The following is a 17,646-nucleotide window of genomic DNA, read 5'->3' as shown; positions in this document are numbered from 1 at the left end:
AAGAAGTTAAATGTAAGTTTTTTTTTTTGTTTGTGTACTGTTCATGTTTGTTATAAGTTCTTTTTAGTGTTTTTAGGTTATGTTTCCTAATTCATTGGGTAGAATTCATTGGTTTTGTGTAGCTTTTTTTAGTGTTTTTAGGGATTTATTATCATGTGTGCATGGCAAGTGGTGGGGTGTGGTTCCATGAAGTTCTATATATTGTCTCAAACTCTATGCATTATATTGTATCGACCCCATAATTGAGTTTTCATTCATATACTCTTTTTCTTCCCTTACTATTCTATATAAATGCATGACTTATTGCACTTTGAATGAAGTTCAATCAAAAGCTAAGCATATAAAAGAAGCAAATTTATCATTCTTCTCCCATGCAGGCTTTAATTAATAGAAGTTAAGCAGAATTAATTTTAGAAACAAAATGAAGAAACATAATAAATAGAACAAAATCTTCCATCTAAACCTAAATCAAGAGCCAAGATCCATCAAATTATGTAACAAAAGTATAGTAAATTTAACATTAATTACAATCTAAGCCTAAATCAACAAAAATAGGGATCTCAAGAATTATACGTTTAACAAATACAAAATAATTAATAAAAACAAATAGAATTTTAAAAAAGAAGAAGACGAAGAAGAAGAAGGGTAAAAGAGCTTATGGTTATGGTGTGATTTTATAGGTAGCGAGACTCCGATCAAAACTTTACCACAATTTGAATGAGCAAGTTCACGAGCTTATGGTTGAGTGTATAATATAAAACTTTTTGGTTTGGATTATGTAGAACTTATTAGTTTTTGGAATGTGGGTAAGAGTTCAAGTTTACTTAATTTCGTTGTTTTCTTGAATTTTGTTTGTAGATTAAATTGCATCTTATAATATGGATAAGTTATGGATGAAAAAGAATAGAATGTCAACGAGTATGCTTTTGGGGTTGAGATGTTTATTAAAAATGGGTTGGAACATTCGAAGACGTCGAACATCATGGCCTGTCCTTGTTTAAAGTGCGTGAATGCAAAAACTTTAGATGTGAATACAATTAGAGATCACTTATTTTTTAACGGCATTGATCAGAGTTATCAAGAATTGATTTTTCATGGTGAATCACTACCAATAAAGAGAAACAACGAAAGTGTCTTTAGTAGTGTAAGAGAACAAACTGACGAGGACGATGTTGATGACACAATTGGAATGTTTGAGGCTGCGCATAATTATTTTAGTGACAATTCAGAAAATTTTGAGGAACTAGTAGATGATGCCAAGAAACCATTATATTCTAATTGTACAAACTTTACCAAAATATCTACGTTGATAAAGTTATATAATTTGAAAGCTAAATTTGGATGGAGTGATAAGAGTTTCACAGATTTGTTACAATTAATTTGTGACATCTTACCTACTCCCAATGAATGCCCTACTTCTACTTATGAAGCAAAAAAGATTTTGTGTACTCTTGGAATGAAGTACAAGAAGATTCATGCTTGTAGGAATGATTGTTGCTTTTTTAGGAAAGAACTGCCTAATGCAAATGTATGCCCCTCTTGTGGTATGTCAAGATGGAAGATTCCTAAAAATTTAAAGAAGGAGGTTAAGAATGTTCCAATGAAAGTCATGTGGTATTTCTCCCCAATCCCAAGATTTGAAAGAATGTTTCGAAGCAAAGAAACATTCAAGATTATTGATGTGGCATGACAGAAAAAGAGGAGTGAATGATTTATTACAACATCCAAAAGATGCATTATCGTGGAAAAAATAGACAATTTGTGGCAAGAGTTTAGGTTGGAACCTAGAAATTTACGTCTTGCTCTTTCCATAGATGGGGTAAATCCACATGAAGATCTTAGCAGTAGATATAGTTGTTGGTCAATGATGTTAGTGACATACAACCTACCTCCATGGTTGTGTATGGAGCAAAAATTTTTGATGTTGACCGCACTAGTATCTAGTCCCAAACAACCAGGAAATGAAATAAATGTTTATTTAGCTCCGTTAGTTGATGATTTGAAAAAACTTTGGCATGATGGGGTGGAATGTTACGATGCATATCAAGATCAATGTTTCATGCTAAAAGCTATTTTATTATGGACCATTAATGATTTTCCTGCGTATGGCAACTTATGTGGTTGTACGGTCACAGGATGCATGTCCAATTTGTGGGGAGAAAACTTCATCCATTTATTTGCCAAAAGGAAGGAAGATGGCATATATTGGGCATCATAAGTTTCTACCACGTCAACATCCATATAGGAAACAAAGGAAAGTTTTTAATAGTGCACAAGAATTAGAATTAGCTCCAGAACCATTGAATGGGGAAAAAATTCTTGTATAAACAAGTAAGTATGAACACTCATTTGGTAAGAGAACTATCAATGAAAAGAATAGTGAAATGAGTTCTTCAGGAATTTATTGGAAGATAAAATCTATTTTTTTTAGTTAGAACATTAGAAGTACCTTGTTGTGCGGCATTGTTTAAAAGTGATGCACATTGAAAAGATTGTGTGTGCAAATCTCATTGGCACATTGCTTGATATTCCTGATAAAACGAAAGATGGAGTAAAAAGTCGATTAGATTTGGTTGAACTGAACATTAGATCAGAGTTAGCCCCTCAAGTAGGGGAGAAAAAAGATCTTTTTACCCCAGCATGTTATACATTATCTCGAGCAGAGAAGTTAAGGTTTTGTAAGACACTATCTGAACTTAAAGTACCAGAAGGCTATTCATCAAACATTCAAAGCTTAGTGTCAATCACAGATTTGAAACTGTATAGACTTAAGTCGCATGACCATCATTTAATGCTACATGTAAGAGGACAATTGATACATCACACTTGAAAGGAATGCAAGAAGATGTAGTTATCACTTTATGTCTATTGGAAAAGTATTTTACACCATCATTTTTCACTATAATGGTACACCTTGTAATGCATCTCATAAGAGAAATTGAGTTTTGTGGACCTGTTCATCTAAGGTGGATGTATCCTTTTGAACGATATATGAAAGTCCTGAAAACTTATGTGTGAAACAGAAATCGACTAGAAGGATGTATGGTAGAAAATTATATTGTTGAAGAGGCTATAGAGTTCTGTTCTGAATTTATTGCTGGAGTTAGTTCTATTGGACTTAACTCATCTATAATAAAATGGGATTCAAACGTGGATAGAGCATTATCAGCTTCTTCTTTTATCAGACCGAGTAAGGAGTAGTTAAATCAAGCTCATCTTTACGTCATTCAGAATGTAAATGATGTTCTACCTTACGTCGAGTACGTGTTAAACCCTATCTATTCTCATTCTACATAAGTTAGTTATGTAATTACTTAACAACTTGTCATTTATGACAGAAAACATATGGAGAGTTTGTGTAAGCTTAACTTTGGTAAAGCTCAAAGTAAAAAGTGAATTCAAGAAAAGCATAATCACACATTCAGTCGGTGGCTGTTCACATGGGTAATCACTAGAATCAAACTCTTTCATGTTTGTTTTAGATCTAACTAAATCCAATATATTGTGTAGGTTGCACTTGATCTCAAAGTACCTAAAAATTCCATCACGCCTTCTTTAAGATGGATAGCTCACGGACCTTCTATAGATGTGGCCACTTATTCTCGTTACATGATTAATGGTTATTACTATCACAGAAAAAGGCGTGATGATATTAGGGGAGTTCAAAATAGTGGAGTTAGTATAACCGCTACTACGATGCAAGTCTCTAGTTCTAAGGATAAAAACCCTGTCATGTTAGATATGACGTTTTATGGTGTAATACAAGAGATATGGGAGATTGATTACCATCAATTATCTTTTATTTTATTTAAGTGTGATTGGGTTGGTAACAGAAGTGGAGTCGAAGTGCATGAGCTTGGGTTTACCATTCTGGATCTCAAACGTATTGGGCATAAATCAGACTCATTTATTTTAGCCACCCAAGCAAAACAAGTATTCTATGTCCAAGATTCTTAAAATCCTGAATAGTCAGGGGTTTTAACATCTCCACAAAGAACTATTGAATAAGATTTCTTTGAAGATGAAATAGGAGATATGCTTCAAGAGTGTGGTTATGGAACCATTCAAAGGATGCCCAATGTTGATACACCTAACGAGATTGATGATACAACTTCAACTTATATTAGACATGATTGTGAGGGTCGATGGGTAGAGAAGGGTATGTCATTACTTTACTTTAAAATGTATTTATGTTTAGAGTTCGTAATATAATTGATATGCTTATGGTATGTCATTACTTTGCTTTATAATGTATTTATGTTTAAAGTTCGTAATATAACTGCTATATTTATGGTATGTCATTACTTTGCTTTATAATGTATTTATGTTTAAGTTCGTAACATAATTGCAATGCTTATGATATGTTAACTTTGCTTACTAATGTGTGTCCGTCTTTTGCAGATTTATAGATGGAGGATAGCAGTGAGGATGAAAGAGAAATGCTTCTAGAAGTAAGAAAGAAATCATTTGTTCCACATAGGCCAACTACTATGTTTGAATTGGCATCATTGATAAATTCTGGGCAACGGTTGGCTATATGATTAAATGAGCACGGGCAACTGTTGGAGCCACTTCTAAGAAAATGCAAAGTTACATTAGTGTGTGCATTCGACAACAGATTCTTATCACATACAACTCTTGGAAAGAAGTTTCGAATGAGCTAAAAGATAAAATCTATGATTGTATATTGGTATGGATTCTATTATTATGTTTTTCATATAATGTAGTTTGCTTTACACCCAAAGTCCAACTATGTTTTTTTTTTTTTTAGATGTCGTTCGATTTACAACCTAATGCCAAACATTTTATACTTGTGTCTGCATCAAGAAAGTTTCGAACTTTCAATACCACGTTAACTCAGAAGTATATACTTTCGTCTATGGATCAACCATCACTCTTGCACAGTTTCCTCCTAAAATTTATTCTCATATAAATGAAGAAGATTGGGAATTGTTTGTGGATGCTAGACTAAGTGAAGAATTGGAGGTAAATAATTTTGATTACATGTTCACTTTAATATTGTTTTGGTATCTACCTACAAACTAATGCGTTGTACAGGATTATAGTCGTATTCAAAGGAAAAGAAGGTTGAAATGCGTATACAATCACCACATGTCTCGTAAGGGATATGCTAATCTTGTTGATGAACTAGTGAGTATTTGTAATTAAATTAAAGAATTTATCTTAATATGTTGTTGTTAATTAGATATGTATCTTTGGTTGTAGAAAATAACGCATGGTGTTTCCTATCGTTCAACTCTTTGAAAAGAAGCACGAAAAGGAAGAAATAATGATTATTTTGATGATGTTACTCGAGATTGTCTCTCTCGGATTGTAAGTATACTTATGATTACAATACATACTCTTTTGTTAACCTACATTCTATCCGATCTCTCAACTAATCCGACTCATTTATTCTTGGAACAACGCCGTGGTGGTCCGATCCGCGATCACCGATCCCAATCCCACTCTGAATCTAAAACTGATGATGAAAATACTTGTATTGTTTTATAGGATGAATTAGTTGCAACACATAAAAATGAGGACATCTTGACTGACGCATTGGGTTCTAAGGAGCACGATGGACTTGTAAGAGGTGTGGGTGGTTTTGTCTCTCAATCACAATATTTCAACACAGTAAAAGGGAAGGAGAAAATGATAACTCCTTAAGTTGAAATATGTCATAAAGAAGAGGGTGACTCGAGATGCAAAAGTGACAAGAAGAGAAGTAATCACTCGAGGTCATCCATTGGAAGTATTAACATAGATCTTGATGTCGATGAGGATCTGGTTAACACACCTAGCAACAAAGGAGTGGAGGTAATTGACTTTGTTGTCACTTATAATTTTTTAATGATATAGGATCAATTGTTCTTAACGATGCTTTTAATATTTGTAAATGGAACACCATGCCAGTTGTCTATAGGATCCATTAATAATATCGTTGTAGTAGCCACGATAGTTGAGGATAACATTGGTTGTCCCAATGTTAAAGTTTTAGTAGACGTGGTTACGGGAGAAAATTTGACTATACTCAATCCAGTGAATAGAAAGATAGAGACCTTAAATCAAGCATTGGATAACATTATAGAATGACCTTGTCGGCTTGTTTCTATGATCAATGACAAACAAGTGTGTCTCTTTTTTTACTATTTAAGTTTTAATTTTACTTGTGGATGTATTTTGAATTTTTAGAACCTTGGACAAGGTAGGAGCATTCAACAAGGAAGGATGTCGTGTATTCTTCAAATTATACTGACATTAACAGGACCATTAAACTTTTAAATAGACATGTCGTGAACAACATGAAGGATGGAGACATGATTCGCATCCCAATGAACGAGCTAATATTTGGAAGTGACAAATTTATTTATTTAGCTCGTGAAGATTTGTTGCATTATTGCGACATGGTTAAAATCGGCTATATGTGTATACTAGCGTACATTACGTAAGTATAAGATAACTTATTCTCATCTTTATCTTCAATACCATTGTTGTAGTTAGTTTGCTCATATTTTAACTATGGTTGCTTTTACTTAGATATCTTTGGGATAAATGTGACTATGCAAGGAAGTTTTTTGTCATTAACCAATAAAAAATATTGTCACATATCAAGGATCGTGATCTTCGATCCAGAAATTTAGCCAACCAGTTAGAAACAGCTAACTTGGAACAAAAAGTGCTAATTCCATATAATACTAAGTAAATAAAGAAGAGGAACACATTAATTTTTTTCCATTGAGCTTAAATGTGTACTCACATTGAAGATGTTGCTTATTGTAGTTTTCATTGGATGTTGCATGTCATCGATCTTCGAGAAAATTACGTTTATGTCTTGGACTCTCTACAGAGTAAAGTCAATGAAAACATTCATGGAGTCATATATGTATAAGTGTATTCACTTTATTACTTCTTATTTCACTTTATTGTCTTCAAATGTTTTAAAATATTTATAGGGTTGAAGACATGGCAAGCGAAACACGATCTACAATGTTATCGGTCAACTCCAAAATGGAGACTTGTAAAGGTAATTTGCATTTACACATAATTATTTTTTATGAAACATAAGATTAACTTGTATTCAATTTATATACATGTAGTGCCCTCGTCGATTAGATTCTGTAGGGTGTAGGTACTACGTGCAAAAGTACATACATGAGATAGTGCATAATTCTAGTACTTCTATTACTAGCCTTGTAAGTTTTTACTTTCACTTTTTACATATTACAATTTATGATCTAAACTCATACTTTCCATATTTTTCTCTCTGTGTGTAGTTCAATACCAAAAGTGCATATAGGTAATAGGAGATTGACGAGATTCGAACCAAATGGGTAGGTTATGTTAGCATATTTGTGTAAGCTTTTAAATGATTTTTTTGGTCGAGTTAAGTTAGTAGTTGATTTTCATAAATACTTCAGGTTTCGGGTTTTTCTGCTTGAAGTTTTTAATTAAGTTTTTGTAGGAACGAGCAGTCTTATAGTTTTTGGAAGGGTAGGCAGTCCCGTACTAATTGTTGTTTGTTAGATGGTTTGTACGTATACTTTAATTAGTGGAAGAACTTTCTTTTGTACATATACATTTGTTATTAATCACGATCTTATATATTATTTTTAGAATTTGAGTTTTCACTTACTGTTGGAAAGCATACAAACGCAGCGGAAATATAATAAAAAAATACTCTATATGCAATTAAACATTTTAGTGATTAACATGCTTTGAACTACCCTAATTACACTAATTATGGTTAAAAGAGAATTCTTTACCTTTGAAACTCCTGACGTCTGTAATTTTTCTTCTTCACGAACCCGAGACCACCACTAAAGTTGACCTGCTATTCTCCGGACTAAGAATCGGGTTGTGGGACCCGTTAATTGAAGGAATTAGAGAAAGAGATGGAAATATGAGGAGAAAGATGAATGCAATTTATGAGAATTTGGGAACAAAGGTTTGTTTTGTAATTCAAAATAACAAAATTGCAAAAATCGTTTTTTAAGTTGAAAAACAACCCCTTAAATAGACTAATTACATGCAAAATTGCATGTAATTTAGTTTATTAAAATTCAACAATTAGCATTCCACTAACATTTAGTGGAATTAATCACCATTTCATTATCTCTTAGTGGGTTTGGTGTCATCACCATATGCTTCCACATGACCCACTAAGAGATGGTGGGATTATCCAATAATCTTTGGTAAATGGGCAAAATGGTCATTTGACCATTAATGTCAAAGTCAAACTTTGACTTTTTCAAGTCAAAAGTGAACCTTTTGACTTTTTACCATTTTGTCCGTCTTGACTAATTTCAACTTCCCAAGCATGAGTCTGCATTCATTTTTCTGAAATTCAAATCATATTTGAATATAAAGTCGATCAAAGTTTGACTTTCAAAAGTAAAAAATCAATACTTTGACTTTTTAGAAGTTTGATTTTTTCCATCAATTCCGAGCTTCCAAATATAAATTCATATTTATATTTTTAATATTTAAATCACACTTAAACTATAAAGCTGTATAACAAATGACTATATCACATATATTCGTCGATTTCTCTCTCTACCTAATTCTGACAATGTTATTCCAATAAGTTGTTCTTAGCAGGGGAACCTAATGGACCTATAGATCATGAGTTGCAACGATCAGAGATTAACTGGCTAAACCCTTTTAGACCAAGCTATCAACATCCGTTAACTAACGAGTCATTACACAAAAGTCTCGTAGTTGCACTCCCCTCACTATAGATATATTTTTGTCCATTTGATATATCCATGATCAGTAAGTTAATCCTTCACAGGTTGTTCGTAACCTCAGCTAGGTCAAAATACCGTTTTACCCCTGAGACTACTTATTCCTTAAATCCCACTGATCCACTATTGAACATTTGGTTTAAGGTCCAACCTATAAACCGAGTCCCTCTCAGGCCAATAAGAGGGTGGGATCCCTTATTTAAGACTTGGATTCAGTCCTTAAGAGAACAACTTATCTACTAACCTTAAAGTAGGTCGGTGTGAATTCCATCTTGCACCCTATGTTCCTAGCCATCCACCCGGTCTTACCCCTAAAATGGAAGGCTAATTAGGCCAGCGCCATTGAGCTGCCCTCACCTATGCAGATCTAAGGATAATATTGGTTGAACAGAAATTCATAGTTAGCCCAGGATTAAGATTAAGTTACCTAGGTCATCATAATCGAAATAGTCAATTTATATAGTCAACGGTGTTATAACTTAAAAATGACTATTTCATGGTTCCAGTCTTATGTAAACTCTTTACATAGGATGCCCCCACTTCCATTTCTCTACATGAACAATTTAGAATCACTTCGTTTGTACTAACTACAGAGTGAGCCGCATCCATACCGATTCTAAAATAAGGCGCCCAACCTTCTTCATTCACTATAGACTGTTTGGGCTATATACTCGAACTTGATCCAAGTTTATGTCTCTACATAAAGTTCAAGTCTACACTAGATACCCTCTAGACCTTAGTTTATTGGTTTTAAGATTATAAAATTCTATTTTCACTAATAAGTCCTCAATAACCACTTTATTGTGTAGGACATAAATTCCAACACTTACATACGTGTGTTTATTCAAATATGTGATTATATATAGGTGTTGGATGATTGTATTTGTTGTAGTACTATATGGAAGTGTGGAAAGGTGTGCTAGTATTTTAGGTGTTGGATGATTGTATTTGTTGTAGAATATGGAAGTGTGAAAAAGTGTGCTGGTATTTTAGGAGTTGGATCTTGATTGTAGGTGTTTATTATTGGTTTGCCATGGAGGGCAGCATGCGTTTTTTGATATATGTGATTATATATATATATATATATATATATATATATATATATATATATATATATATATATATATATATATATATATATAGGTGGATATATTGGATGATTTGGAGTAGGTAGACTTATGGTGTTGAATATAGTTGTGTTTATTGATATGTGATTATATGTAGGTGTTGGATGATGAGTATTTGTTGTAGTTTTATATGGAAGTGTGGAAAAGTGTATGCTGGAATTTTAGGTGTTTGATCTTGTGCATTATATGTGTTTATTATTAGTTGTCATGGAGGACAACATGCGTTGTTTGATATGTAAATATGTAGGTGGATATAATGGAAGATTTGGAGTAGTTGGTCTTATGGTGTTGAATATAGTTGTATTTATTGAAGTGTGATTATATGTAGGTGTTGGATGATGTGTATTTGTTGTAGTTTTATATGGAAATGTGAAAAAGTGTATGCTGGAATTTTAGGTGTTTGATCTTATGCATTGTATGTGTTTATTATTGGTTGTCATGGAGGATAACATGCATTGTTTGATATGTGATTATATGTAGGTGGATATATTGGAAGATTTTGAGTACTTGGTCTTATGGTGTTGAATATAGTTGTGTTTATTGATATGTGATTATATGTAGGTGTTGGATGATGTGTATTTGTTGTAGTTTTATATGGAAGTGTATGCTGTAATTTCAGGTATTCTTGTGTGCAATTTAGGTGAAAGAGTTATAAGGTTTGCCATTGAGTAGTAGGCATTCTATAGCCAGCGTGGAAGCAATTATTTTAGTTTTTACAATATATGATGACGAACATTTCCGGACGTAATTCGAGCCAAATAATGTTGGTTTTGCCGTCATAAAAAATTGTTTAAATCCGATATTAAAGGTATCTTTAATGTCGGTTTCAAAACGACATTAAAAACATCTTTAATGTCGGTTTAAAACAACATTAAAGACATCTGTAATGTCGGTGTAAAAATGCCATTAAAGATATCTTCAATGTCGGTTCATAAATGACATTAAAGATATCTTTAATGTCGGTTCTCCACCGACATTAAAGACCAACCGACATTAAAGACCAACCGACATTAAAGGTCATCAATAACACTATCAAAGATGTCGGTTTATAACCAACATTAAAGGCCATTAATGTTGATTATAATCCGACATGAAGGCCCAACCGACATTAAAGACCTTTAATAACGCTCGCAAAGATGTCGGTCGCCAAGTGACATTAAAGTCCTTTAATGTTAGGTTTAAACCGACATTAAAGGCTAGATTTCTTCTACTATGACATGCTTAAGGCAATATGCAAATTAAGCAATAAACAAAACTATTCTTCACATAGTATTAAGCAATGAAAGAAGTAAGGAAATTATAGCTAGCGTTTAATAAATAGTCATAAAGACGGAAGAAACAAAGGAATTTATTACAAAACTCAATTAACTAGACCAAAATAGAACGATTTTTTAAATGTACATAGCTATAACCATAGTACATCTTTTACGAATGGTTTAAACATTATAACCTGAAAATACACAACAAAATATTCTATGTCAGTACATTACGTAATGGAAAAAGAACAAAAAACTCGTACTAAACATACCTTAACCGAAAGAGAACCTTACAAATACATAGAGTACAATAAATAACAGAAGCGTTAGTACATAATGTAAGGGAAAGAAAGTAGCTTCAGAGTTAAGAAATTCCCATAAAGGCATTCAAGAAGATTGCATTTGTGGTAGAATTTTGTGCGGTGGACTCGATAACATCATATTTAAATGCAAAGCAAGCAAAGAGAGTGAGAAAGCCAAGATCATTCAAAACAGCTACGGAAATATGGGAAACATGGTAAACATACACAATAATTTCATCAGCGGCATAAAGAAGGGCAAGCAAGCATTGTGACAAAATCAAGAGGGAGAAATAAAACATGTGAGTGTGTTGTAAAGAATGAAAATATAGTGGATAAAGTAGCCAATTGAGGGAGAAGGTAACATGCTAATTAAAGATGCTAAACATACACAATAATGGTGAAGTAGCCATAAAAAAGGGCAAGTAAACACAACGAGCAAACCGAAAGGAAGAAAACATACAAGTGAATGGGTTGTAAAGAATAAAAATTCAGTGGCTAAAATTGCAAAACTAAGGGGAAAGTTAACATGATAATTAAGTATGGTAGACACACAATAATGGGGAAATAACCATAAAAAAGCCTAAGTAAACACATTGAGCAACGAGGAGATAACATACAAGTCAGTGGGTTGTAAAGAATGAAAATACAGTGGCTAAAATTGCAAAATAAAGAGGATGAATTAACATGATAAGTGAGCATGGTAGAAATACACAATAATGGTGAAATAGCCATAAAAAAGCCCAAGTAAACACAGTGAGGAAACTGATAGGGAGAAAACAGAGTAAGTCATATCATATTATTTTGTGAAAAACAAATAACAAGGTGACAGTGGATGAACATGCCAATGAGGATTGAAAATACAACAAAAGGCTTAACACTTGGGAATGGAATGCAAGAAGGAACAAGGGCTAAATATATAGTAAAGGGAAGATAATAATAAATAAGGAAGGAAGCATTAAAGACCAACAAGAATCCTATAAAATAGGAGATATGACAATTGAGGGTGACACCGAAAAGTGATAGTCAAAGTTGAAGACCTAATCTTGGAGAATCAGGTAATTAGGTATCTACATAATTTTCAACATAAATATAGAATAGGCATCACATTGTTGACATAAAAATAGAATTCTAGTGGAATAGACAGTGTTATCATAAATCAGAAGGTTGTAACCACAAATGAATGCAACAATGGAAACACAAAACTAAGTGGAACAAATGAGGTAGTAACCAAAGAAGCCATCTAATTACAAAGTAGGCAAAGGTTGAACAAAAAACTATACTAATGTTTGTTAAAATAATAATCGGGCAATGAATAAATCGAATGAATCACAAAAAAGAAAAATGGAGATGTAGTAAAGATAACATGGAATACGGGTGAGGACAGATTGGATCACATAGTGAGGAACATCGAAAGGCATACATGTGAGGAACACAAAGTGAGGAACACCGAAAGAAATTCACAATGCAACAATTATAAAAAAACTTAAAACGAACTTTATATAAATCAAAGAGTGACCAACATACAACTCATCACCGACAATGGAAAAAGAAATGTAGACGAGACCCAAAAAAAGTACAAGCATGAAAAAAGCATCAGAGAGTGACGGCCAATTAACTCATCATCGGCTGTACATACCTTCATTGTTGACCAGCGACCCTTTCATGCTCCACTATTTCCTTACTCAGCTTTCGTTCATTCAGTTCGTGTAGCATCTGTCATTTAAAATGCCCTTGGGTCGAAACAAAAGTGCAGCGAATGCGTTCTCGGAGCGACAAGGGTCGGAAAGGGCAAGGTTCATCGAAAAAATTATGAGGGTAAAAAAGGCAGAGCCATTAATGGAAAGATGGAGAGAAAGGATTGTTTTGGGTGCTAACGCACATTTGTGGCAACCAGTCAACAAAATCATCAGATAGAGGATAAGAACCATTTTGGAGGTAACGCCGAAATGCAACCGTCACAAAACAAAAATATGTTTCAACGACAGGGATAGAAAATCGGAGGGAGTAGTACGACGACCATTTGAAGACGAATAGAACAGACCGAACATCGAAAATGGGAGGAAGGAAATCGAGATTTGCTTTCATTTGATTCACAACAGAGAGGAAAGGGAAAAGTCAACGAAAAATGAGGAAGAAATCAAAGGAAAAGGGAAGAAAATCACCCGAAGAGGAGAATGGGGAAATCAGCCAAACATTGTGTAGGGTAATATTGCGTAGGGTAATGTAGGGTTGTACGAAAGGAAAAGATAGGAGAAGATAGGGTTATTTGGGGATTAGGATAACCCTAATCTCCATTTACTATAACCTTGGGTCGAATTGTTTCTAACCTTTTTTCCTCTAAAACCCTAGCCCAAACATATCCTTATTAACTATGATTTTCAAATTTTTTTTAATAAATGAAAATGATACCTTACTCATATTTTCAATGCATTATCAAGTAAAGAGGTCATGTAATCTTTAATTAATACAATAATAATTCATCATAGGATGATATTGAATAGCAATCAATACGGTTTAAATAATTAATTATTATAATTAAAATAATTAATCACCATGATTTTTCACAATCAATCTAAAAAAATTTGGAGCTTTAAAATATGTTTAATAGATTTTAAAATTTTTCGCCTCTAATTGAAGCTTTTATATGTATTCAGGAGATGTTGCAAATATAGTAATCAAGTCATTTTAAGAATTGTACCGTATAAACAATTAAAGATTTATTTGGCACAAAAAATAAAGGGGCATTTGCAAAAACAACAAAAAAATTTATGATAACAGGATCTATGTCACTACATTTTCTAAATTGCAAAAGTAGCAAATTAAAAGCGGATAGCCCTTCAAAAGGTATCTGATAGTCGTATGATATATCTAATTACTTGTCATATTTTTCATATTTGCAATATGAAAAAAGAGGTGTTATGGGCTGCTTTTTTCTAAAAAAAGTTTTCATATGAAGCAATTTCCGAGAAAGTAATTGTTTTTTATTAAACTCATTTAATGTTTAAAATTTATTATAAATGAAAATAAAAAATTGTTTGCTTAAATAATTTAAATGGATATATTTTGCTAGTTTTAATGATAATTTTTGGCAAAGTAATAAAAAATAAGGAAAAATTTTTAGATAGCAAAATTGAAAATATCTACAAAAATAGGAAAATTTTACTTTAAGGGATAGATTGCGGTAAATCTAGATTGAAATCTATTAGGTAAAAAGTAATTTTTTTATTATATATGAAAATAAGAGAGCTCATTTTACTGTATTTTAAAACATACATAATAATAATAATAATTCAAACCTAATTATCATTGATCCATCTTAACATGTCAACTGAATTCTCAATTTGGTTACAAGCATCCATAACTTTATATTAATTGAAGCTTAGTATGGTCGTGTACACCAAAAAAATTCATTTTGTCATCTTAGATCTGTTGTCATAGTTTCAAATTTTTTACCTTTAATTCTATATCTGTAGTGAACCATATAATAGAAAATTAAGGAAGCCAAACTACAAACATGTTATGGATGCCAAAAAAAAAAAAAAACTTACTCTAGGAGGGTAGTAATTTAAGATAACTTAATTTGTTAAAGTATATATTTACGATTAAAAAAAAAGTAGAAGTTGAACTAAAACAACATTTATTATATTTTTTTATTGTTTGTATCTAATTGGACATATATTTTTATGCTAAAACAAGTATAACTAAGTTGACTCGAAATGGCAACCAAGTACTCAAGTGCAACAACTAAAGTGCCAAACCAACCAAGTAGTGTCCAAAAGGTGTCTAAGGTTTAAAGACAACTGTAACGCCCCCAATACTTTGAGGTAAAATTTTTGTCGTTTTATGTAAATTTCGGGGAAATTAAACTTTTTGGGGGTTAATTCTTTTTGTTGGTTTTGGTGAAGGAAGAAAAAGAAATCGAAGTGTATGAATTTTTTTTTATTTAATATGGTGTAAATTAATAATAATAATAATATAATATAAATTATATTATTATTATTATTAATTATGTTGTTGTTGTTGTTGTTGTTGTTGTTGTTGTTGTTGTTGTTGTTGTTGTTGTTGTTGTTGTTGTTGTTGTTGTTGTTGTTGTTGTTGTTGTTGTTGTTGTTGTTGTTGTTATTAAGTATAGCATTATTATTATTTTTATTATTATTATCATTATTATTATTATTAACTATATTATTATTGTTGTTATTATTATTATTACTAATTACATTATTATTATTATTATTATTATTATTAAATATTATTATTATTATTTAATTTAATATATATATATAATAATTTTTTTAAAAAAAAACCCTAACGCGCGCGCCGACACGACCCCCCTCTCGTCCGCCTTCTTCTTCTTCTTCTTCCGCATTCGTCCGTCTTCTCCCTCTTCCTTCCTCGCCCGACCGTCGCCCGACACAACCCCACTGTCTTCTCCGTCAGCGCCAGTAGTCGCCTCTTCCTCAGCCGAACGTCGACAGCAGCGTGCGACAGCTTCCTCTCTCCAGCCCTTTCGACTTTGGTCGGCCTCCAGATCTGTCAGAGCCGCGACCACCACGGAGACGCGAGGTTGAATCTGTCGTCGCTCGTTGTCACTCTACGAAACAGTCGGTCGTCGCTCCTCCGTGCGTCGTCCGTGAAAAGCCACCGCCGTCGTTCGCCGGAAAACCAGTCGACCGTGGTTGCCCCGGCTTCAAGCGATTCGAATCGGGCCAACCAACCGACCCGACCCGAGCCACCCCTTATCAATCTGATCCGCAAAGACTGAGCCGAGTCGCGAGCCGAGAATTGAGCCACGCCGCGAGTCGCAAGCCAAGTCGAGCCAAGCTGCGATCCAAGCCGAGCCGAGCAGCGATCCAAGCCGAGCCGAGCTGCGATCCAAGCCGAGCCGAGCCGAGAACTAACCAACCCAAGCTGCGAGCCGAGCCGAGCCGATCACCTCCAAGCCAAGCCGAGCTCCCTGTTCATCGAGCCACCTAAGCCTTCCTTCCTCCACTTCGGGTCACGGTGAGTCTTCGGTAAGGATTATTTTGGTGAATTTCCTAATGTTGCTGTAACCGGTTCGAGTTTAGATTTTAGAGTAAGACATAGTCCTACCTTTCGTTCCTTGAAGGTATTAGGGAGTTGACGCTCAAGTTCTCGGGTTTCGCGGCAGGCTTAATTGGAGATAACTCTCTTTTTTCTCGGGTAAGTCAACGGATGTTACTTAGGACCATTCAAAAATGACTTTTACACGTATCATCGTTTAAAACCCTTGTGATTTTGTTTAGGTGGATCCGTTGAGCATGGACTCGATCAAGGGGCATAACCAAGTATCAGGTAAGGGATTTCCTACTATTGGACCTCAGATCGAGGCTGGAACCGTAGTAATCCACAGGCGATTACACGTTAGTAACTGTACTGAATGAATTGATGCATGTTTGACTATTAAGTATCGTTGTTATGCTCTTGTCTGATTAAAGGTAACGTGATCGCTAATTGTAGCTTGTGTGCCATCGGGTGTAAGGAGTTGTTTACGGATAGACACCGATGCCTGGATATTCTGTATATTGTAGTTATGTTAATGGGCTACGTTGTGAACTAGAATTGTATGTCGATGGACTTTAAAGTCTTAAGGTTAGGTATGTGGTAGTCTATTGTCTGGATGTTGATCATGGAGTTATGTCGTGGAAGGACTATGAGTCCGATTCTGATTTGACTAGTTGACTGGATCTAAGGAATATCACAATGGTGTGTGAATTGGAAACAGATATAGCAACTGAGGATTTAGTTGTTTAAACCTATACTATCTGACTGGCGAAGCCTATAGCGAATTTGTAATATGAATGTTTTCGGAGTGTGACTGTTGTAGACGGTTTAGTATGGACCGAGGGGTAATGGTTAGCTTCATCTATGGGGTAGTGTACCTAACGGATAGGTGTATCCTTCGGGATCACTAGACTGATACGTGCATCCTTCGGGATCACTAGACTGGTCTGTGCATCCTTCGGGATCACTAGACTGATGCGTGCATCCTTCAGGATCACTAGACTGATATGTGCATCCTTCGGGATCACTAGACTGATAGGTGTATCCTTTGGGGTCACTAGACTGATACGTGCATCTTTTGGGATCACGAGACTGATGTGTGCGTTCTACGGAACCACTAGACTGTTTACGTAGGGTACCCCTGAATAGGAAGTTAACTGTTGTTCCCTAACGGGCCGAGTAGTGGGTCCCT

The 17,646-nt window shown here is 34.0% G+C and overlaps 1 long non-coding RNA gene across 1 annotated transcript; it reads right to left on the bottom strand.

Moving 5' to 3' along the window:
- Positions 1-11,163: 11,163 nt before the first annotated feature.
- LOC127149629 (uncharacterized) lies at positions 11,164-13,736 on the bottom strand. Its single transcript, XR_007821325.1, has 2 exons — positions 13,069-13,736; positions 11,164-11,324 (listed from the first exon to the last, which is right to left on the bottom strand). It is a non-coding gene; the product is annotated as an uncharacterized LOC127149629 (long non-coding RNA).
- Positions 13,737-17,646: the final 3,910 nt, after the last annotated feature.

Source organism: Cucumis melo, chromosome 5 (genome assembly GCF_025177605.1).
Source record: "Cucumis melo cultivar AY chromosome 5, USDA_Cmelo_AY_1.0, whole genome shotgun sequence".
Classification (NCBI taxonomy): Eukaryota; Viridiplantae; Streptophyta; class Magnoliopsida; order Cucurbitales; family Cucurbitaceae; genus Cucumis; species Cucumis melo.
The sequence above is the reverse complement of the archived record's forward strand: the minus strand, read 5'-3'. Positions and strand labels throughout refer to the sequence as shown.